The following is a 24,874-nucleotide window of genomic DNA, read 5'->3' as shown; positions in this document are numbered from 1 at the left end:
AAACGGTACAGTGAAATGCTTAGTTGCAACCTCTCCTCAACAGTGCAATACACACGATCAAAAATATACACAAATAGCTAAGTAATAAAGTAGTTATAAAAATGGTTATGATTGGATATATATATACACAAGAAGACTATACAGTTCAAACTATGAAATGTGCTAAAGTCATGTACTGGTAACATGGACTGCCTCACATACCGGTAACGTTATCTGATGTATTTGTCTGAAGTCATTATTTGATCGGCCTGCTATTTTCACCAGACTCAAATATATGACCCATCTGCCTGTGTTAAAGTAACTATGTCTATTTATCCCATTGATTCTATTTCAATGATTTCACACTGCACTTTTTCAAGTGACATAAACTTGATATAGTGTAGTAAGAGTTATTCCTTCACTTACGGCATTATTACATATCATATATACACAATAAAGTCACTGGCTTACGGCCATACCAGTCTCAATACGCCTGGTCTCGGAAGCTAAGCAGGGTCGGGCCTGGTTAGTACTTGTATGCTTCGCTGCCTGGCAATACCAGGTGCAGTAAGCTTTTTTGTCCAGCAGGGTGTACTCTTGTACTATTTAATCAGGGAGCAACTGTCCGAACAGTTCAACAATATGAAAATTCTGTGAGTTTAGCTGTTGTCTGCTGCTGATGTATAATGACAAGGGGCACATTGATTGCACATGTCCATTAGGCCAGTAATGCCATCATACTGTAGACATATGGCTGCATTGGTAATGCATGCCATTATGATAAGCAGCTAAATGGATGATAAACTGAGACAGCGTGACAATCAAATAAAACCTCTCAGAGAGATTACAACTGGACAAAAAGGTCATGTTCATTTGAGACAGAAACACAGACAAATTAGAGACAGATCCCCTTCACACCTTTTTATTGTAGAATTCTGATCTGTAATTAATGGACATTGACACTAGTTCATCTTGAATAATGTTTTTACGTTACAATTAAAACAAGTTTAACAATTCATAAAAATGGAATGAATCAACATGTAATTTCAATGTACAAATAAGCTAACTTGTTTGTAAATGTTAGACATCTTAGTAAGTATGCTATTATTACTAAAGCATTATTTTTAGAAAAACTAAAATATACATACCAGAGGTGGCCAACCTTGATCCACTCCCTGCTCTACTGGGTGAGCAGACTTCTATTCCGGCCCAACAATAATACACACAAATCCTATGGCCCACAAGGATGTGCCTGCAGTCTCTTGAACCTTCACTGAGACCTCTTCATCTACAGACAGTCTCTTGAACCTTCACTGGGACCTCTTCATCTGCAGACAGTCTCTTGGACCTTCACTGGGACCTCTTCATCTGCAGACAGTCTCTTGGACCTTCACTGGGACCTCTTCATCTGCAGACAGTCTCTTGGGACCTTCACTGGGACCTTTCCATCTGCAGACAGCTTGGACCTTCACTGGGACCTCTTCATCTACAGACAGTCTCTTGGTCCTTCACTGGGACCTCTTCACCTGCAGACAGTCTCTTGGGACCTTCACTGGGACCTCTCCATCTGCAGACAGGCTTTCACAGCTCTCCATATCTGAGGACAGACATCACAAAGAAACAGGCTTCATTATATTCCAATTAGACAGCCCTGACTATTATCTCTCTGTCTTCATAGTTTTCCTTTTCTGACAGCTGGAGCAGAAAATCCTTTCACCCTCTTCCATTGCTGTTATCTACAAACGCATTTGGATTATGAGTTTTTAATTTACAATGATAAATAGGTGAACATTAACATAACAAGCTAATATGGCGTTAGCTAGCTGATGATATTTAACTTCACTCTAGTATGTAAAGTTGCTAGCGAGCAGCTCATCAGCCTACACACAGTGGGCTGACTTACTTGACTATCTTCGTGCCTGCTTCTGGTCAAAACCTACCGTGAGTCGAACCAAAAGTCCACACCTCTTCTCAGTCTGCGGCGCCCTGGAGCAGCACCTGGGATCAGTTGAATTGCCTCATGGGGTACAAACAAAGGATCCAATTCAGGAAAGTTGTATTTCAGGTTGAAATGCTGGTGAGTGACCGCCGATCCAATAACCAAAAGTTATTTTCAGCTGTAGGTAATGAGGCAAGAAACGTTCTAAACTAATAATGCAAGAAATAACCCCTCCCCCCAAAATAAATACTACAAAGTTGCTTAGCAGCAAGGAACAGGGTGTCCATGTATATCGGCTCCATCTTGAAAACCACATGAGTACATGCATCCATCATGCCTCGTGTCAACACTGCAGGCTGGTAGTGATGGTGTGGGGTGTTTTCATGGCACATATTGGGCCCTTGATAAAAGTGGAGCAACGTTTGAATACCACAGGATATCTAAACATCATTGCCAACCAGGTGCATCCCTTCATGGCAGCAGTTTATCCATCTGCAAATATATTTTTTTCAGCAGGAAAAAGTCCGATGCCTCAAGGCTAGGATTGTCCAGGAATGGTTCCATGAGCACGACAGTGAATTCAGCCAACAACCAGCCATAATGACACAAGTGTGGGAAGCATTGGAGTCAATAAGGGCCAGCATCCCTGTAGAACACTTTGTAGAGTGCCCAAAGAGTGCCCCGATGAACTGAGGCTGTTCTGAGGGCAAAGGGGGTGTAACTCCGTATTAATGTGTTTCTAATGTTTTGTACACTCAGTGTCTATTGAGACACATTACAGACAGTAGCCTACAAGTAGCAAAACAGAACTCACTTGATTGACAATTAAATGTATTTCAACATTTATATAGGTCTATAGGCTACTGTTTATACACTACATTGCCAAAAGTATGTGGACACCCCTTCAAATGAGTGGATTCGGCTATTTTCGCCACACCCGTTGCTGACAGGTGTATAAAATCGAGTTACACAACCATGCAATCTTCATAGACAAACATTGGCAGTAGAATGGCCTTACTGAAGAGCTCAGTGACGTTCAATGTGTCACCGTCATAGGATGCCACCTTTCCATAAAGATACTTCAAATAGAGAAGACAATTTTCAAAATTCCAAAAAAGACAATGTCGTTATCACCTTTGTTCTAAAAATATCAATCGAAAAAAATTTTTTTTTTTTTTTTAATTTGTCCATGAATTGTCTTCAAGACCGATTTTTTTTTTATCCCCCCCCACAAATCACAGCTAAAGTTATTAACGTTTTATTTTCATGCTATTACATGGAAGAGCTTGTGCTGCATGCAGAAGGAAAAACAATGGAAATCACTCACGCACTCTCATCCAGGACCTGCTCATTCAATGTGATGGATTCCTGACATTGGAAGATGAGACTGACTGAAGTGAATGGATAGTCCAGGATCTACTGTTTGTGTGTGATCAGGGGTGTATTCATTCCGCCGATTCTGTTGAAAAACGTTCCTTAAATGGAAGCAAACGAAACGAAGACAAACAAACATACCGGAATTTGTCAAAAATTTGTCCAATTGTTTGCAACTGTTGGACTAATGATTACACCCTAGATCAGCTAGATACAGGCAAGAGTGTGCAAGGCGGTATTGAATGTGTCAATGTTACCATGATCACTCAAATTCCTCTCGACCTGTGCACCTACATTGTAAACTTTCATTCATAGGCTAGGTTGTAGTGTAACAGTTTAACTTTACGTCCGTCCCCTCGCTCGAACCAGGGACCCTCTGCACACATCAACAACAGTCTCCCACAAAGCATCTTTACCCATCGCGCCACAAAGGCAGAGCAAGGGGAACCACTACTTCAAGGTCTCAGAGCAAGTGACGTCACCGACTGAAAGGCTGCTAGCGCACACCACCGCTAACTAGCTAGCCATTTCACATCGGTTACAGTAGCAACCTCTTGATGGGTATAGGGAAAATTAGAGTATCATGTAGTAGCCTAAACTTATTGATGTTACATTGAGCTGGGTGAATGGCATATGAACGATAGTCATCCAATATGCTGGTATAGAAATAAGGCCATGCTCATTTAAAAAAAAAAACCTGTCCTCACTTGTCTTAAACGGCAGACCGTCACTGGCATTTACTAATGGGCTCCTGAATCCAGAACTAGCAAGATGTCAGCCTCCTTGAATAGGCGTATCTGACCGTGAGTAGATTACATTTAAAACAACGGTCGGCCATCTTGGAGGCTGTCTCTCGTTCTTATTATAACTCAATGCATTGCTGGCTTCCACCATTTTAATGTAGTCAACTGGGTGGTATTTCCAACTTCATTGGCTGATCCCTCCTGACCCTGTTGGAATCTCCAGCTGGCTCATCAGTAGGGATAAGCCAATTGTAAAGAAAATGTACTGCTTCAAATGGAGAATGTGCGGATTCAATTATGCTGAGCCACAGGGCACCGTTTTATGGCCTGTGATGTAAACGGTGAACAGGCAAATGTGGCAAGAGGTTAGCGCCCTTCTCAAATAGCAACAGTAATCTGTGCCTTTCGGTCATTTTGTCAACAAGGTGCATCATCCAGAAACATCTCTTTTCCATCAAATATTTGATAGATTTTTTTTTAACCAGGTTTCATTGGGAAGGCAGATAAATCATTTTATCAAAAGCAATAACTTTTTCATGTGAAAACACAGAATCCTACTCATTTCTCCAAGTGCTTAATTACATCACCTTTGTTTAGCTGTGGGCTTTGAATGTGGCACCTGGCCAAAACCAAAATGAATGCCATCAACTTTTACCCCGTGCTAAACACGCCTGTCCGGGACCCCAGGCCAGATTAATCGAATCCCCTCAATGCCGCTGCGAATTCTGTCACAGACGCTATAATGACACAGATACAAAGATGAGTCCTCTATCTATCTCTATGGCCGCGCACCATTGTCCAGAATCTGTGCCTTAAAGACGATGCTTTTGGTCTCCGTTTCTAATTATTACTGCAGGTAGGTAATAGTTTAAACGTGCTATCCAAAATCGACAGAACATGTCATAACATGACAGGTTACAAATCCGTCAAGGGATTGCCTGGTTTCTTATGTTAAATTTGTGTCGTGATGAAAACGATTTTCCAAGTCATATAACTTGAGATTTTGGGTTTGTCTGACTTAATGTACACAATTTCGTCAAGGTAATTAAAAAATATTTAATTTGTTTGAGATTTCTGAGTTCGTTTAATGTTATTGGTTTTGTGTATCAAACAAAAAATCTCACGAGCTGGTAAAATGGCGGCGCTGTCTGCGTTTTAAAGTCCAAATAGAAGACAATGGACCCGATCATATATTTATGTAGTTGGTGCAGTATATTAACTAATATACATGGGTTCTAACCTGAACCATTATTTATTCGTTTACAATTGTACAATTTATACTCCCCCCATATATAAACCACTAGCACAAGATCGTAATTTTGATGACACATGGGAAGCTTACTGCCTACTGTACATAGTAAAAGGGTGCGCACCAAATTGTAGTTCACATTTAGGTGTGGAAAACGGCTGTGAGGATTTTTCTTCAAAATTCATCAGATATGAACACAATTACAATCTTTAGAGAATACAAATCTCATTTAATCAATTGCATGTGGAAAAACGTTATCAAACCAGCAGCAGATGAAACAGTACCTGAATTATCTCCCCCCTCTCGCTGGTTTTCGCTTGCTGCTATCACTGTCTAGGTTTAGGATATATCCCATACCAGTGACAAACAAACGATGTTATCGACATATGGAATTACCAAACAAAGTCTAGCTCACTTAGTTTGCCAGCTAGAAAGAAATGGACACAAATTTATTCAGAATCTGAGCAAGCTGCCCACCCAGCAAACTGTCTTTAAAAAGACGACTATGCCCGTTCGGTTTTGGTTGAAAGTTGAAAAGACCTCTTTTTCACGGCATTGAAAATACGTAACATCGTTGAAAAGACGCATATAAAAAGACGTCCGTCTACGGCCCGTTTTGGTTGAAAATAAGTATTTTTCAGGTCATTATTTTAACGACTTGCAAAGTACATAATTTAAATGTACTTGAAGCCTATACACATGGACGCAGTAACCCCAAAAAATGTCTAATTTAAAAAAAATAACAATCACACTAGTCCAGTATTTGCACAAAACATTCAGTCTAAGAATACTATCTAGTACAGTGATAACAGACAAAATACAGTTCAGTTCAAACGAATATAATTATATACATTGAATAATTATCCATAAACATTATAGATATTTGCTGCGTTAGCAACGGCCCTCACCACCACCGCGACGTGGAAACCATCGCCCCCGACTCTACCACGAGCATGCTTGAGGTGGTCTGCCACAGCTCTCCGAACATCATGGTCAGTGGCCTTGCTGTTCCATTTCTTGACTGCAGCTGTAACACCAAAATAAACACAGTAAGTTATAGAAAAGACTAATAGATCTGGAGCATCTTACAGGTTCCCCACGGCAACTAAATCAGCATTCAGGGCTCAAACCACCGGTTATCACTAACCAATGGTGGTTATTTTGTGTTGTGCAGTAATAATGATAATTTATTACATTTATTCAGAATAATTTAGAAGTGGATGAATGTGTTTGCTTTTCCGTGTCTATCAAAGACAAAAAGCAATTTACAAGATAAGTTTGGTTAAAGTTCTCCTTCTCAGGGGCTGACAATTGATTAGGGCTGGGCTCAAACTTGCACGCAGTGTAGAAAAGACGAGGGCCTGTTTGAATGGCGCAAGTTGTCTCTTTCATTCCTCCCTAATAGACTATTATAATCACATTCATTGGTAAACTCTGAACACGGCAACCTAATATATTTGTCAGAATGCGGAGATCGCAAGTCAATTTTCTTTACTTGAAATGGGGGAATGTTTCGCCGACTGGTCGCTCAGGAGACAAAGGCAATGTCAGATGTATGAAAGACATTTGATGTAAGACATCATCAACAATTATGTATTTTTGGAAGATAATTTGATGTCAGAAGGAGGCATTAGGAAAGGTAGAGTCAGTCAGAGTGACCAGTAGTGGTTTTGTTTTCATTTCATGCGTCGCAGAAGGAGAGAGCATTGTTTTTCGGAGCAGGGCACCGATAAAATGTGTCATATCTGCAGTTTCGAGTGAAGAGTGTCTGCCTACTCATGTGAATCTGAGATATGTAAGATACGCAGTGAGAGCTATTGTGAATAAACCACTGCAGTTATGAAATTGATAAAAATAATGGCCATGTTTCAAGTGTGTGCCGAACGAATATTTTGGGTATTTATTAGGATCCCCATTAGCCGCTGCAAAAGTGTCAGAATTGTTCACTTCTCTCATTGACTTCTCAAACCCAGGCTTGGTCTGCTTCGCAAGCGTTCTCTGGAAGTCTCGCGTTTTTACGTCTCTGGGTTTAGAATCTTGTAGTGGGGGAACAGGAAGTTCCGCGCAGGCGCACATCATTCTTCAGAATAAAAGATACACCAGAATTGTACAGCCGAGACGGTTTCAAATGTGTTACTACTGGTATGTAATAGCACGTTCTAATATCGAAAGAACATGTCATAACATGCTAGGTAACAAATACGTCAAGTTATTATCACGTTTGATAAAGGTTGTATGTGCTATTTCTCTGTCAAACCGCATGAGTGAACGTCATCACTTTTTTTTACAGGTCAAATAGAGATTTTGGGTTAGTCTGAGTGGATGTATATAATTTCGCCAAGGTAATTTCATAAAGGATCAATTTATTTGAGATTTCTAGGTTCGTTCTACATGTCGTTTTTGGTTCTGTGTAAAATTCACAAGATGGTAAAATGGCTGTTCCCACTTGGTCTGCATCAACGCACTTCTGTGCATGCAGTGAGGTTTCAGCAGATAGAGACCATTTTACGGTTGCACTACTGTTTTGGAGCTAAATGTAATGATTATCAGTTTTCTACATGTGAACTAATATTCAGAGACATTCAGTTGTTTCTGTCTATCTATAAATGTTACTATGGTGTGAACGGAAATACTATTGGTTTTTGATTGGAATAATACAGTGAAGACAAGGTTATTCAGGAAAATAGTACATAGTGCTGCCTACAACATACTACAACCTTGTACTAAATGTTTTTTGAAGCATTTGTGAATTCAGGAAATCTACTATAGATTAAGTGCATTTAAGTTGTGTAGCCTGATTTAAAGTGTATACTTTGTCTAATGTGAATTAATTAATGTTTTGTCAATGCTTAGTTACCAGATCTATTGAAGTGAGATCAGTGCTTGACTTGGACAGGAGCTCACTGGAGCTGAGTACCAGTACCTCAAATGTCTACTGTTTGAGCTCATGTTCCTCTTATAGAATATTAGCTCAACAGTATTGTGGTGCTCCTGCAGCTAAATATAAACAATATTTTTAGAGAATAAAGAAAGTGCCAGAACTGTCAAGACTAACTTTTGTATCCGTTTCTCTTTATTACTTCAGGCCGACTCAGATTAAGTCTGAGGGCGGTAACATCAACAGTGAGGAATAACCCAGCCTGCCTCTCTCCTTCCACACGGAGTCCAAGCATTCAGTCACTGGGTCCTGATTGTGACAGCGAGGCCCAGTTTGCACCGCAGGATCCAGAGATGGCATCAGTGAAGCTGGAGGACTGCAGTCAAACACTGGAGCTGAATGCCAACATTAAAGATGGAGAAGATTGGTAAGAGCAGGTTCTATCTATCTGTAAATTAGACCTCCTTAAGTTATAACCCTTTCTATTGATAGGTTGACTTCTGTAATTCTGACATCACATCCCTGAACAACTGGGTTATCTGGAGTGACTAAAGTGAAGTGAAGTGACAAACTGCCAGTGTTTTAAAGTTCTATGAAATGAGTCTGTATAGTTGAGATGAGTCTGTATAGTTGAAATGAGTGAGAGGAGGATGAAAATACTAATAATTTTCATTCTTTTTGCCTTTGACTGTTGAAACGCTTTTAGGACTGAGACCCCTTTTAGTCAACTGGTAGATTGTTTGGTCGATAGATAGGCTGTTGGTCAACCAAGCTTTTTTTAGTCAAGCAGTGGCAAATATATATTTATACAGTATATATATATAAAAATGTATGGCACATGAGCCATCTGTCTGATTCACGGCTGTCTGAGTGGGATAGTCCATTGTCTGTCTGAGTGGGCTAGTCCATTGTCTGTCTGAGTGGACTAATCCATTGCCTGTCTGAGTGGACTCGTCCATTGCGGAGGGAATGGCACACCACTATCACCATAATTTCTAATCTACAATGTTTGTTTGGTTACGGTAATGCATTCAATACATTATTATTACAGTCTTACCATTGTCATTGTAGGAGTGGACACATTGTTTGCAGAGCACACAACCTAGGCTACACTTGTGAGAAGTTTTGGTGTATTTCATTCCATTTACGAGTTGTCAATTTATTCATTGTGTTTTGTTTAATGCACTCCTGTCAATGTTGAGTAAGGACACACACCTGATTACTCATTGAAGTAGTCCTATAGGCTAGCTGGCCTCTGTGTAAATGTAGGCCTATAAATGTGCCCATTTGGGGATCTGATACTATTTCTGATTGTCTTAACTCACCGTCACTGTGGAGTTTCTCAAATATAAAAATGTTCAGCTCAAACAGCAAGTATGTGAAGTCTGTTTCTACATCCATTGAGAATGATAATAGTTCCTCAACGTAGCCTATTTGAAAATGTCCAGCTCTCTCCCTTTTGATAACCACCAAAACTGTCATGCTCTGATCCGGTGGAAACGTCATAAAACAGGCCTACCTAATTACTTCTTATCCTTTGCGCAAAATATCCCTACGTCTGTCTGTCTGGAGCTCGCTGTCATGGGAAACTGAGGGCCCAAAATATTTTATACAATGTTGCAAGTTTGCTAGCACAGGCCAGACCAAATGAATAGTTGATACAATGTTTCAAGTTTCTTGCAGACAGGCCATGTGTAGCCAATTTGATTCATATGATATTTATTTCATCAGGATATTTTCTACCTGCAGGCTGCGATTGTTTTTATTTGTTAGCTTTATGTAAGCTAGTTTTGGCAATGGCAATAGAAGTTACTTTTAGATTTGTGTAATTTTATTTTAGATATAATTTTGATTAACCACGTGACATTGATTTGAGATAAATAGACTTTATATATAAATATCTGTGCAAGCGGACTACTGATGTCCTGTTCAGTTTGAGAACCTGAAGATGAGGAAAACTAGAGCTACGGCTATAATTGGTTTGAATGAAAACAATGTTTCATTGCACATAGTTATTGACCTCACAATAAGCCATATTCAAGTAATTTACATAACTTACATTACTATGAAGCGGTAGACGCGGAGATGAACAACGCTACATTAGCAGCTAATTAGCATTTCATTTTTGAGGGGCATTGAAGAGTTTGAATGTAAAATGTTGCAACTGTGGTGGGGCTCATATTCCTGAATTCCCAGAGTGCCCTGTTAGGGTGAAAGAGGTTGAGGTGTCAAGGATCAGGACTGTTCAGCAAATCTGCCATGTGGAGGCAGTGAAGAGGGGCAAGGAGCCACAGTTCTGAAGAAGATATGGTGGTGGATGCAACGCAACCAGTTGCAAATGTTGTACGTCAATCAAGTGATCTGGATACACTTATTGTGAAGAAAATGCCACGTGATCAAGACAAAGGAGATGATTATGGACTACAGGAAAAAGAGGACCGAGCACGCCCCCATTCTCATCGACGGGGCTGCAGTGGAGCAGGTTGAGAGCTTCAAGTTCCTTGGTGTCCATATCACCAACAAACTAACATGGTCCAAGCACACCAAGACAGCCGTGAAGCAGGCATGACAAAACCTATTGCATCATTGCCTGTTATGGCAATGCTCGGCCTCCGACCGCAAGGCACTACAGATGGTAGTGCGAACGGCTCAGTACATCACTGGGGCCAAGCTTCCTGGACATAATTATATCTGCAGCTGATAAGTTTTTGGGCCTCCAAGACTTCACAGACTACTGTCGCCAGAAAATGTTCCAGCCTTAGAGGATCCTTCTGAGCCTGTGTAGGAACCTGATTAGAACAGAAAAGCAGGCTGATTTTAGTTTGTATTATTTATTTTCTATACCGTATGTACTGAACAAAAATATAAATGTGACATGAAAAGTGTCCCATGTTTCATCCCATAAATGTTCCATACACACACAAAGCTTATTTCTCTCAAATGTTGTGCACAAATTTGTTTACATCCCTATTAGTGAGCATTTCTCCTTTGCCAAGATAACCCGCCCACCTGACAGGTGTGGCATATCAAGAAGCTGATTAAATTGCATGATCATCATTACACCGGTGCACCTTGTGCTGGGGACAAGAGTAGCTGAGAAGGTGCTGCCTTGGCAGCAGCTAATGGGGATCCCTAACAAATATAAAACGAAAATGCCACTAAAATGTGCAGTTATGTCACACAACCCAATGCAGCAGATCTCTCAAGTTTTGAGAGAGCATGCAATTGGCATGCTGACTGCAGGAATGTGCACCATAGCTGCTACCAGATAATTTAATGTTCATTTCTCTACCATAAGCCGCCTCCAAGTTGTTTTTGAGAATTTAGCGGTATGCCCAACAAGCCTCCCAATTGCAGACCACGTGTAGGGTGTTGTGTCGGGAGCGGTTTGCTGTTGTCTACAAAGTACTCCATGCTAGCATTGGGTTATGGTATGGGAGACAACGAACGCAATTGTATTTTATCAATGGTAATTTGAATGCACAGAGGTACGATGAAAAGATCCCGAGGCCCATCGTCCTGCCATTCATCCACCGACGGATCTGTACACAATCACTGGAAGCTGAAAATGTCCCAATTCTTCCATGGTCTGCATACTCACTAGACATGTCACCCATTGAGCCTGTTTGGGGTGGTCTGGATCGACGTGTATCACAGCTTGTTCCAGCTCCTGCCAATATATAGCAACTTCGCAATGAGGAATAGGCCCAGAAGCGGCCCTCTTCCGGTGGGCCGGAACTGATTGACTCGGCCCGGAATCAGAATTAATGACTGCCAAGAATCGGCCCAAGTACATCAGGCTGTTTCCATCTACCAGAATTGAGCCAGCTTTGCTGGCATCTTACCAGAATCCCCACAGAAGCGGACAGATGCAAATTTAAATAAATTTATACAAAATTACCAGACAGCAATTTTAAATATTACTATTATACATTGTATGCATACAAATTATACCCCTCCACCCCCCAAAAATAACGTCAGAGGAAATGCTGTATGGGACAAGGACATCCTGGCCGGCCAAACCCTCCCCTAACTCAGACGACGCTGGGCCAATCGTGCGTCGCCACATGGGTCTCCTGGTCACCGCCGGCACTGGCATCGTACTTGTAGCAATGCAGTTCGCACTGCGACTGCTGCGTTAATGCTTATCAGTTGCAATGTACAAAGTATCAAAATAGTAAAATACAACTTAAACCGGACTCTAACAATGAAAAAATATGGACAAATAAATAATGAAATGTTAATTATATACAGACGCCCGTTTAATCATCTGCCAGAGAGTAGCCCCAATCATCCCGAGACCCAAGTAATACATTTGGGAGGAGGAGAGGGCGGGAGCAGCAGCAGAGCAGCAGCTACCCCTTCTCATGTAACAGGGCAGGGCCAGCCCAAGGATCCCACAATGCACGGACGGTGTTAGTGGGGGAACAGGAAGTTCCCGACAGGCGCGCACCATTCTTCAGAATAAAAAAAGCGCCAGAACTGTGCAGTCAAGAAGGTATCTTTTGTGCTCGTTTCCTTTTATTAGTACAGGTACGTAATAGCACGTGTCCATTTTCTAATTTCGAAAAAAACATGTCATTCCATGCTAGCTAACAAATCCATTAAATTATTATCACGTTTGGTAAAGGTTTGATCTGATATTTGTGTCAAACCGAGTGAAGAACGTGGTGACGTTATACTATTTTACAAGTCACGTAACTAGAGACGTTGGGTTTGTCTTAGTGGATGTACATATTCTGCTCATGTTAATTTTGATAAACAATCCATTTATTTGAGTTTTCTGAGCTGCATGTTATCGGTTTTGTGTAAAATTCACACGCTGGTAAAATGGCGGCGCCGCCTCGGACTGGGTCAACGGACTAAAGTGCAGGCAGTGTGGGTGCAGACCATTTTACGGTTGCGCTACTGGTTTGAAGCTGAATGTAATGCTTGTTGGTTTTCTACATGTGTACTAATATTCAGACACATGCATTTGTTTCTATCTTTATCTATACATTTGAGTATGGTGTGAACGGAAATACTACTGTGTTTTGATTGAAACAACGAAGACGCGGTTCTTCAGGAAAATAATACATAGTGCTGCCTGAAACAAACTAACCTTGTACTTCATGGTTTTTGAGTCATTTTATGTGAATTTAGTAAATCTATATATTAAGTGATCTTAACGTTGTGTTTTAATGTTAATGCAATAATGTTTTGATGCCAATGCTCACCTACCTGATCTATTGAAATGAGAGCCGTTCTTGACTTGGACAAAAGTTCACCTTAAATTTCTACTGTTTGAGCTCATGTTCCTCTTTATAGAATATTAGCTCAACAGTATTGTGGAGCTTCTGCACCTAAATATAAACAGTACCGGCAACTATTTTAGTCCAAGTCATGCACTGAATTAGAAAATGAACAAGAAGAAATATAATATTTTTAGAGAATAAAGATGGTGCCAGAACTGTCAAGACAATGTTTGTCTGTTTCTCTTCTACTACTTGCCGACTCAGGTATGAAGCCGGTAACATCAACAGTGAGGACAAACCCAGCCTGCCTCTCTCCTTCCACACAGTGTCCAAACCTACAGTCACCGGGTCCTGATTGTGACAGTGGAGCCCAGTTTGCACTGCAGGATCCAGAGATGGCATCAGTGAAGCTGGAAGACTGCAGTCAAACACTGGAGCTGAATGTCAACATTAAAGATGAAGAAGAGGACGAGAAGATTGGGACATCTGTTTCTCATGGTAAGAGCAGGTTCTGTCTAAGTTTGTTTCATTCCAACTTTCCACTGTGTATGAAAAGTTGCAGTAGAACGGTTTCATGATGAACTGTTTCAATGAGAAGGTAGAAGTGCCCACTATTTATATTCTAACTTTAGAATTAGAATAATCAATTTCCATGATTTCAAAAGATCACCTTGGTGTTTTGATCTAAATTACAATTGCAGCATTTGGTTAAAAATAAGCCCTAGTATTTTTGCCCAGTTTATCTCAAATGAGTGCAGGAAATTATTTTAGTTTGAATTGAACACTATAAAACAATCAGAATGGAGAAAGACCCATCAAATTTTGGGGGAATATAAATGTTGCCACCCTACGGTCACGCACCACGCACTAGTCATAAAGCAAATGTAGACCTTTTATTAATCAAAAACATAAAATACCGCCAAAAATGTGAAAATACCATGTTGTGATATTTTGTCCACATCGCCCAGCCCTGTGTCAGGGCGAAAACCAAGCCATGAGGTCGAAGGAATTGTCCGTAGAGGTCCATGGAAGGAAAAATTCACAAGCTGGTAAAATGGCGGCGCCCATCCGGTCTGGGTCAACGGACTTCGGTGCAGGCAGTGTGGGTGCAGCAGAGACAATTTTCAGGTTGCACTACTGTTTTGAAGCTAAATGTAATGATTATCCGTTTCTACATGTGTAAAATATTGACGCATTCAGTTTCTGTCTATAAACGATACTATGGTGTGAACGGAAATAAAATAAAAATTGATTGGAATAATACCGTGAAGAGGGTTAAGGAAAATGGTACATAGTGATGCCAAAAACTAACTGTACTAAATGTTTTTTGAGTCATTTATGCATTTATATACTACAGGCTAGGTATTAGCTCAAAAGTATTGTGGAGCTCCTGCACCTAAATATAAACAGTACCGGCACCCAAATTGAGTATCGGCAACTATTTCAGCCCAAGTCAAGCACTAAATTAGATAATTGAACAAGAAAAAATATATAATATATTTAATAGAGAATAAAGTGCCCAAACTGTGAAGAAAATAACTTTTGTGTCCGTTTCTCCTCTACTACTTGCCGATTCAGGTATGAGGCCGGTAACATCAACAGAGAGGACAAACCCAGCCTGCCTCTCTCCTTCCACACTGAGTCCAAACCTACAGTCACTGGGTCCTGATTGTGACAGTGGAGCCCAGTTTACTCTGCAGGATCCAGAGATGGCATCAGTGACGCTGGAAGACTGCAGTCAAACACTGGAGCTGAATGCCAACATTAAAGATGAAGAAGAGGAGGAGAAGATTGGGAAGTCTGTTAATCATGGTAAGAGCAGGTTCTATCTATCCAAGTTTGTTATTCATTCTAGCTTCCCACTGTGTATGAAAAGTTGCTGTAGAACTGTTTCATGATGAACTGTTTCAATGAGAAGGTAGATGTTATTTCATGCTACTGACACTTGCATGGTTTGACACCAGTATTGTCAGCATTTGTTTTATTAACTGGGCTATCTGAAGTGTTCAGAGAGTAGACTAAAGAAGTGAAGTAGACAAACTGACAATGTTTTAAAGTTAAATGAAATGAGTCTGTGTAGTTACTAACCCTTGTGATAGTGAGTGGAGGGTCATATGGGTCATAATTTTCTTGACTTATGAGATACTTTTAGAATAGTTTTTCTCTCCTTTTGTATTGCACAGCCTACTTGTGTGAATATGTACAGGTAGCCTAGTGGTTAGAGCATTGGGACAGTATCCAAAAGGTTTCTGGATCAAATTCCCGAAGACAAGGTAATAATCTGTTCTGCCTCTGAGCAAGGCAGTTAACCCTCTGTTCCCCGGGTGCCGAAGACGTGGATGTCGATTATGGCAGCCCTCCGCACCTCTCTGAATCAGAAGACCCATTTCAGTTGAATGCATTCAGTTGTACAACTGACGCGGTATCCCCCTCTCCCATTTGGAAAGTATTTAGACCCCTTGACCTTTTCCACGTTTTGTTACGTTACAGCCTTATTCTAAAATTGATTAAATAAACAATGTTCCTTTTCAATCTACACACAATGCCCCATAATGACAAAGCAAATACAGGTTTTTAGAAATGTTTTCACGTTTATCAAAAAAACAAAACAGAAATACCTTATTTACATAGGTATTCAGACCCTTTGCAATGATACTCGACATTGAGCTCAGGTGAATCCTGTTTCCGTTTATCAACTTTGAGATGTTTCTACAACTTGATTGTCAACCTGTGGAAAATTCAATTGACTGGAAAGGCACACACCTGTCTATATAAGGTCCCACATTTGACAGTGCGTGTCAGAGCAAAAACCAAGCCATGATGTCGAAGTAATTGTCTGTAGAGCATGGTGGCGGTAGCATCATGCAGTGGGGATGTTTTTCAGCGGCAGGGACTGGGAGGCTAGTCAGGATCGAGGGAAAGATGAACAGAGCAAAGAGAGATCGTTGATGAAAACCTGCTACAGAGCGCTCAGGTCCTCCTCAGAAGGTTCACCTTCCAACAGGACAACGACCCTGGGCACACAGCCAAGACAACGCAGGAGTGGCTTTGGTACAAGATACGCCTTTTATTCTGTTCGTGAGGATTAATGACTGAGAGAAGGCGGGAGACACGCTGTCATGTTTAGAGTCGCTTGGGTTAAACTGCTCCCTTTAAAACCTCTCTGGTCTAGGGGGCAGTATCCTGAATTTCGGTTTTCTGACGTGCTCAAAGTAAACTGCCTGTTACTCAGGCCCAGAAGCTAGGATATGCATATAAATGGTAGAATTGGATAGAAAACACTGAAGTTCTAAAACTGTTAAAATAATGTTTATGGGTATAAAATAACTAATATAGCAGGCGAAAACCAAGATTTTTTTTAAAGCTTCATGCCACTTCAAATGTAAAGCTTTTGAAAACTGACTTCCGGCTCCCAAATTGAAGTTCCTATGGCTTCCACTAGATGTCAACAGTCTTTATACATGGTTTCAGGCTTATTAAAAAAAAAAACATTGAGTAATTGTTTGTCCATGGGGAGCACTAAGGGTAAAGTAGTCTCTTTGCCCGCGTGGACGAGGGCACACCCTTCGTAATTTTCATTTCCTATTGAAAATACTAGATGCCATATGAAGTATTATCATTTATTTTGATATTAGACTACCTGACAATTAATTAGAAACGTTGTTTGACTGGTTTGGATGAACTTTACCGGTAACTTTTGGGACTTCTTTGTCTGCATGTTGAACTGGTGGATTACTGAACTCAATGACACCTACTAAACTGACTTTTTGGGATATAAAGAAGAACTTTATCGAACAAAACGACCATTCATCTTGTAGCTGGGACCCATGGGATTGCAAACAGAGGAAGATCTTCAAAGGTAAGTGATTTATTTTATCGCTATTTGGGATGGCATGAGATGAAGGAATGTGTGGTAGAGGTGGAGGGTCTATCATGGTCTGGGGCGGTGTGTCACAGCATCATCGGACTGAGCTTGTTGTCATTGCAGGCAATCTCAATGCTGTGCGTTACAGGGAAGACACGGAAGACATCCTCCTCCCTCATGTGGTACCCTTCCCGCAGGCTCATCCTGACATTACCTTCCAGCATGACAATGCCACCAGCCATACTGCTCGTTCTGTGTGTGATTTCCTGCAAGACGGGAATGTTAGTGTTCTGCCATTGCCAGCAACGAGCCCGGATCTCAATCCCATTGAGCACGTCATTGAATCTTATGTTCATACAATTATATACACATGTTAAGTTTGCTGAAAATAAACGCAGTTGACAGTGAAAAGAGAGATACCATTGAATATGTGCTACATTACCCAAAGGCCCTTTGCACATGGTGTTAGGCTTGCATTTGAGTGTCCATCATTTTGGTCCAAGGATATGATCGAAAATCCTCCAAGAGCCTTGGTCAGGAAGGTGACCAAGAACCCAATGGTCACTCTGACAGAGCTCCAGAGTTCCTCTGTGGCGCTGCGAGAACCTTTCAGAAGGACAACAATCTCTGCAGCACTCTACCAATCAGGCCTATATGGTAGAGTGGCCAGATGGAAGCCTCTCCTCAGTAAAGGGCATATGACAGCCAGCTTAGAGTTTGCCACAAGGCTCCTAAAGGACTCTCAGAACATGAGAAACAAGATTGGTGAAGGTAACTCGGAGTGGACTCATAATTATTTATGGCGCTCCGGATTTCGCGATTGGGGACAATAATTGTGGCTGGAATTGCTCTCCGGAACAGGGCGGCATTGAAAGGAGTGATAATGGGATTAGGTTTAAGTGTTAAGGAGTTGAAATGGAAGATTCCAGGTGTCTGTGATGCTCGTCTTTAGGTGAGACGTAGATCCAGTGTAGAGCATTGGGAAACAGAGAATACTTTGTCTGTCATGTAGAGTTGTGATGCAGAGGTAAAGGTAGGAAGTGTCAGTTATCCCGTGAATGCTTTTGTTCTGTAAATACTACAGTGTTTTAGATGTCAGGTTTATGGGCCTGTTGAAGCACTGTGTAGGCATGAGATGCCTAGATGTGTAAAGGAGGGCATGAGATGAAGGAATGTGTGGTATCGGTGGAGAAAGTTCTGTGTGTTAGTTGTGGGGTAACCAATGGGGCTGGAGATATGAGGTGTCAGGTGAAAGAAAGGCAGATTGAGGTTGCCAGGGTTACAGTAGTACAGAAAGTGTTGTATGCCGATGCAGTGAAGAGAGTGGTTGATTTAGCTTATTCATCATGAATGTTTGGTTCCTTCATGTGACTGAGATCTTGAAGCTGAGATATCCCTTTTGGTTCCCAGAACAATGTTGAGGTGTCAAGGATCAGGACTGTACAGCAAATCTCGTATGTGGTGAAGAAAGCTATTAGAGCGAGAGGCCACAGTTCTAAAGAAGATATGGAGGTGGATGCACCTCAACCAGTTGCAAATGTTGTACGTCAATCAAGTGATCTGGATACACTTATTGTGAAGAGGGGGGATATTTTTGTGTTTATAACCAGAGTTATTAATTGTACTGCACAAGAAGTCCAAGAAGCTGAACATATCTGCAGCTGAGAAATTTCTGGGACTACAAGGACTACTGTTGCCAGAAAATGTTCCGCTCTTACAGAATCCTTCTCAGCCTGTGTAGGGACCTGATTAGAACATGAAAGCAGGCTGATATAGTTTAATTTACATTTCGTTATTGATAGTTTGTATGATTCAAATAATACTGAATACACTGAATGCAACATGTTAAGGTTTGTTTCCATGTTCCATGAGGTGAAATAAAAGATCCCAGAAATGTTCCAGACACAAACTTATTTCTCTCAAATTTTGTGCACAAATTTGTTTACATCCTTGTTTGTGAGCATTTCTCCTTTGCCAAGATTATCCATCCCCCTGACAGGTGAGGCAAGAAGAAGCTGATTAATCAGAATGATCATTACACAGATGCACCTTGTGCTGGGGGCGAGTAGTTGAGTAGATGCTTAGCAGCAGCTGATGGGGATCCCTAATAAATACCAAAATGCCACTCTAAAATGTGCTGTTTTGTCACACAAAACAATTCCAAAGATGTCTCAAGTTGAGGGAGCATGCAATTTACAAGCTGACTACAGGAATTTACACCAGAGCTGTTGCCAGATAATTGTATGTTAATTTCTCTACCATAAGCCACCTCCAACATTGTTCCAGATAATTTGGTATTATGCCCAACCAGCCTCACAACTGCAGCCTACCGTGTATGGCGTTGTGTGGGCGGGCGGTTTGCACAGATGAGTTATAGTGGGCAGAGCCAAGCGCGAGCTAGCGAGGTCCTATTGGCACGTTGTAGCACATATCTGCATATTTCTTTTAGGGAACGCCTCTGTAAGCGCTCGTGTGCAGTAACTCAATTTGCCTTTGTGTTCCTTCTAAATAATGTGATTATTTAAAACTTTTGCAAAAGGTAAAGTCTACTAAACTTAGTCCACTCTGTTCATAAAATATTTTAGCTTTGGGAACAGAACTGTATTAACCTCTCTAGAGTATGTGGGACGGTAGCGTCTCACCTCGTCAACAGCCAGTGAAACTGCAGGGCACCAAATTCAAAACAGAAATCCCATAATTAAGATTCCTCAAACATACATGTATTTTACACCATTTTAACCTGTCTGGCTCCGGCGTTCCGCTAGCAGAACTCCTCCCACATTCCACTGAAAAGGCAGAGCGCGAAATTCAAAAGATATTTTTTAGAAATATTTAACTTTCACACATTAACAAGTCCAATACAGCAAATGAAAGATACACATCTTGTGAATCCAGTCAACATGTCCGATTTTTTAAAATGTTTTACAGCGAAAACACCACATATATTTATGTTAGCTCACCACCAAATACAAAAAAGGACAGACATTTTTCACAGCACAGGTAGCATGCACAAAGCCAACCTAACTAACCAAGAACCAACCAAACTGACCAAGAAACAACTTCATCAGATGACAGTCTTATAACATGGTATACAATAAATCTATGTTTTGTTCTAAAAATTTGCATATTTGAGGTATAAATCAGTTTTACATTGCAGCTACCATCACAGCTACCGTCAGAAATAGAACCGAAGCAGCCAGAGTAATTACAGACACCAACGTCAAATACCTAAATACTCATCATAAAATATTTCTGAAAAATCAATGGTGTACAGCAAATTAAAGACAAACATCTTGTGAATCCAGCCAATATTTCCAATTTTTTTTTAAAAAGTGTTTTACAGCGAAAACACAATAGCATTTATATTAGCTTACTACAATAGCCTACCACACTGCCGCATTCATTCATCAAGGCACGTTAGCGATAGGGAATAAACCAACAAAAGATATTCATTTTCACTAACCTTCATAAACCTTCATCAGATGACAGTCCTATAACATCAGGTTATATATACACTTATGTTTTGTTCGAAAATGTGCACATTTAGAGCTGAAATCAGTGGTTATACATTGTGCTAACGTAGCATCTTTTTCCCACAACGTCCGGATATTTTTATGACACCAACTATTCTGACCAAATAACTATTCATAAACGTTACTAGAAAATACATGTTGTATAGGAAATGATAGATACACTAGTTCTTAATGCAATCGGCGTGTTAGAATTCTAAAAATAACTTCATTACGACATCCAGCTTAGGTATAGCGAGAGAGTGCCCAAACTCTCGGCGCAAACAACTATTTCACATGTTCGACAGATATATGAAATAGCATCATAAAATGGGTCCTACTTTTGATGATCTTTCATCAGAATGTTGTACAAGGGGTCCTTTGTCGGGAACAATCGTTGTTTGGATTTAGAATGCCCTCTTCTCCAGTCAATTAGCACGGAAAGCTAGCAAAGTGGCGCTAAGCTCTCCTTCCTGAACAAAGGCACACAACGCAACACGCCTAACGTCCCGAATAAATTTCAATAATCTAATAAATCTATATTGAAAAAACATACTTTACGATGATATTGTCACATGTATCAAATAAAATCAAAGCCGGAGATATTAGTCGTCCATAACGACAGCTTATCAGACGGCAAATTCAGGTCCCTTCACACGCTCTCCAGAAAACAGGAAACTGGTGACACGTCATGCCGAGAGCTATTATTCGACCCCAGATCAAGTTACACACTCAATTTCTTCTCTCACTGCCTGTCGACATCTAGTGGAAGACGTATGAAGTGCATGTATTCTAATAAATATCAAGGACATTAATAGGCAGGCCCTAGAACAGTGCATCGATTTCAGATTTTCCACTTCCTGTCTGGAAGTTTGCTGCAAAAGGAGTTCTGTTTTACTCACAGATATAATTCAAACGGTTTTAGAAACTAGAGTGTTTTCTATCCAATAGTAATAATAATATGCATATTGTACGAGCAAGAATTGAGTACGAGGCCGTTTAAATTTGGCACGATTTTCCCCCAAAGTGAAAACAGCGCCCTCTGTCCTCAACAGGTTAACCTGTTGAGGCTAGAGGGTGCTGTTGTCACTATTTCTGGAAATCGTGTAATTTTTAAACGGCTTCCTACTAAATTCTTGATCGTACAATATGCATATTATTATTATTGGATAGAAAACAGTCTCTAGTTTCTATAGCCGTTGAAATTTTGTCTCTGAGTGGAACAGAACTCATTCTACAGCAATTTCCCTGACATGGAGTCAGATTTCACACATTTTGGCCCCTGATCTAGAGTCAGTTTAAAGGCCACTGTTATTGCTATGAGGATACAGACACTGCTTACGTCTTCCCCTGGATGCCTTTACGTGATGACGCTTTGAATGGTGTCGATTGCGCAATCACAGCCACTATAAAACAAAAAAAAGTGTAGGTAGGAACTCTTTTTTAGATGCGCCGGACGCGCGGTGGACACCGACCTGCTCTTTTTCCAAGCATTAGTGTAGCCAGTAATATTTCTCCGGTCATGTTTGTACTCGTTATAGGAGTTAACATCATAAGGTAGTTAATTTAAACCGTTTTATAGCAATTTATATCCGTTTAGTGGGATTTTGGGACATTTATTTCTGAGACACTTTGAAGCGCCGGGCACGTTTCCAGTTCATGCCGAACGCAGTGGGCATTCCCACATGGCAAGAGGACAGCTTTCGACCAAAAGACGATTAGACCCAAGAAAGGATTCTTTGCCCAATATTCTGATGGAAGAACAGCTCAAAGTAGGAACAATTTATTATGATAAATCGTGTTTCTGTCGAAAAATGTTAATCGCTTATGACGCCATCTTGTTAGACGTAGCTTCGCTTGGCGCAAACTGTATTGAAAAGTAAGGATAAAAAAAATGTAAATCAGCGATTGTATTAAGAATTAAATTGTCTATCAATCACTGTCCACCCTATATTTTTTAGTCACGTTTATGAGTATTTATGTATACGACTAGATCACTGTCTAATATGGCGCACGACATTTTCTGACCAGCTGGGCTACTTTTCTCATTGTCTAACCATGATTTTGGTGGCTAAATATGCACATTTTCGAACAAACTGTATATGTATGTTGTAATATGATGTTACAGGAGTGTCATCTGAAGAATTCTGAGAAGGTTAGTGAAAAAATTAATATATTTTGGCGATGTTTACGTTATCGCTCTCTTTGGCTAGAATCAATGCTGGGGTAATGTTTGCACATGTGGTATGCTAATATAACGATTTATTGTGTTTTCGCTGTAACACACTTAGAAAATCTGAAATATTGTCTGTATTCACAGGATCTGTGTCTTTCGATTAGTGTATGCTGTGTATTTTTACGAAATGTTTGATTAGTAATTAGGTAAACACGTTGCTCTATGTATTTATTCTAGTCCATTTGTGACGGTGGGTGCAATTGTAAACTATGATATCTACCTGAAATATGCACATTTTTCTAACAGAACCTATCCTATACCATAAATATGTTATCAGACTGTCATCTGATGAGGTTTTTTCTTGGTTAGTGGCTATCAATATCTTAGTTTAGCCGAATTGGTGATAGCTACTGGTGTTGGTGGACAAAGAAAAGATGGTGTCTTATGCTAATGTATTTAGCTAATAGATTTACATATTGTGTCTTCCCTGTAAAACATTTTAAAAATCGGACATGTTGGCTGGATTCACACGATCTGTGTCTTTCATTAGCTGTATTGGACTTGTTAATGTGTGAAAGTTAAATATTTAAAAAAAATATTTTTGGGGAATTTCGTGCTCTGCATTTTCAGTGGGATGTGGGAGGAGTGCCGCTAGCGGTACCCCAGTCCTAGACAGGTTTTAAAGATACATTTGTTGTAAATCCAGCCCCAGTGTCCGATTTCAAATAGGCTTTACGACGAAAGCAAACCAAACAATTATGTTAGGTGAGTGCCTATTCACAGAAAAACAGCCATTTTTCCAGCCAAAAAGAGGAGTCACAAAAAGCAGAAATAGAGATAAAATGAATCACTAACCTTTGATGATCTTCATCAGATGACACTCATAGGACTTCATGTTACACAATACATGTATGTTTATGTTAAGTTCATATTTATATCCAAAAATCTTAGTTTACATTGGTGCGTTATGTTCAGTACTTCCAAAACATCCGGTGATTTTTGCAGAGAGCCACATCAATTTACAGAAATAGTCATCATAAATGTTGATGAAAATACAAGTGTTACACATGGAATTTTAGATCCACTTCTCCTTAATGCAACCGCTGTGTCAGATTTAGAAAAAAAAGAAAAAAAATTGCGGAAAAAGCAAACCATGCAATAATCTGAGTATGGCGCTCAGACGACAAATCAACCCAAAGAGATATCCGCCATGTTGGAGTCAACAGAAGTCAGAAATAGCATTATAAATATTCACTTACCTTTGATGATCTTCATCGGAATGCACTCCCAGGAATCCCAGTTCCACAATAAATGTTTGTTTTGTTCGATAATGTCCAGCATTTATGTCCAAATTCCTCCTTGTTGTTCGCGCGTTCAGTACACAATCTAAACTCACGTGCAAGTCCAGCGGAAAGTACGGACGAAAAGTCCAAAAAGTTATATTACATATTGCACATTTGTGGCCTGCTGGAGGTCATTTTGCAGGGCTCTGGCAGTGCACCTCCTTGCACAAAGGCGGAGGTAGCGGTCCTGCAGCTGGGTTGTTGCCCTCCTACGGCCTCCTCCACGTCTCCTGATGTACTGGCCTGTCTCCTGGTAGCGCCTCCATGCTCTGGACACTACGCTGACAGACACAGCAAACCTTTTTGCCACAGCTCGCATTGATGTGCCATCCTGGATGAACTGCACTACCTGAGTTACTTGTGTGGGTTGTAGACTCCGTCTCATGCTACCACTAGAGTGAGAGCACCGCCAGCATTCAAAAGTGACCAAAACATCAGCCAGGAAGCATAGGAACTGAGAAGTGGTCTGTGGTCACCACCTGCAGAATCACTCCTTTTTGGGGGGTGTCTTGCTAATTGCCTATAATTTCCACCTTTTGTCTATTCCATTTGCACAACAGCATGTGAAATTTATTGTCAATCAGT

At 40.5% G+C, this 24,874-nt stretch overlaps 3 protein-coding genes and 1 long non-coding RNA gene across 6 annotated transcripts in view; 2 read left to right on the top strand and 2 right to left on the bottom strand.

The window, feature by feature from the left end:
• The window catches only part of LOC129860172 (zinc finger protein 883-like), a 483,924-nt gene that overhangs the window by 364,589 nt on the left and 94,461 nt on the right, over positions 1–24,874 (bottom strand). The gene's annotated exons all lie outside the window — the stretch shown is intronic.
• Positions 1–24,874, top strand: part of LOC129860141 (oocyte zinc finger protein XlCOF6-like) — a 112,719-nt gene that overhangs the window by 48,391 nt on the left and 39,454 nt on the right. The window lies entirely within an intron of this gene.
• LOC129860133 (zinc finger protein 250-like) overlaps positions 1–24,874 on the top strand; it is a 166,044-nt gene that overhangs the window by 136,072 nt on the left and 5,098 nt on the right. The window lies entirely within an intron of this gene.
• Positions 893–5,898, bottom strand: LOC129860221 (uncharacterized). 3 transcript variants are annotated; one of them, XR_008760319.1, is made up of 3 exons: positions 5,569–5,898; positions 1,920–3,393; positions 893–1,576 (listed from the first exon to the last, which is right to left on the bottom strand). It is a non-coding gene; the product is annotated as an uncharacterized LOC129860221 (long non-coding RNA). The 3 variants fall into 3 exon arrangements; XR_008760320.1 differs by having other exon boundaries at positions 1,920–3,377; XR_008760318.1 differs by having other exon boundaries at positions 1,920–1,996; positions 3,246–5,888.

Source organism: Salvelinus fontinalis, chromosome 7 (genome assembly GCF_029448725.1).
Source record: "Salvelinus fontinalis isolate EN_2023a chromosome 7, ASM2944872v1, whole genome shotgun sequence".
NCBI classification, from domain to species: Eukaryota; Metazoa; Chordata; class Actinopteri; order Salmoniformes; family Salmonidae; genus Salvelinus; species Salvelinus fontinalis.
Note: the sequence above shows the minus strand (reverse complement) of the source record. Positions and strands in the feature narration are given on the sequence as shown.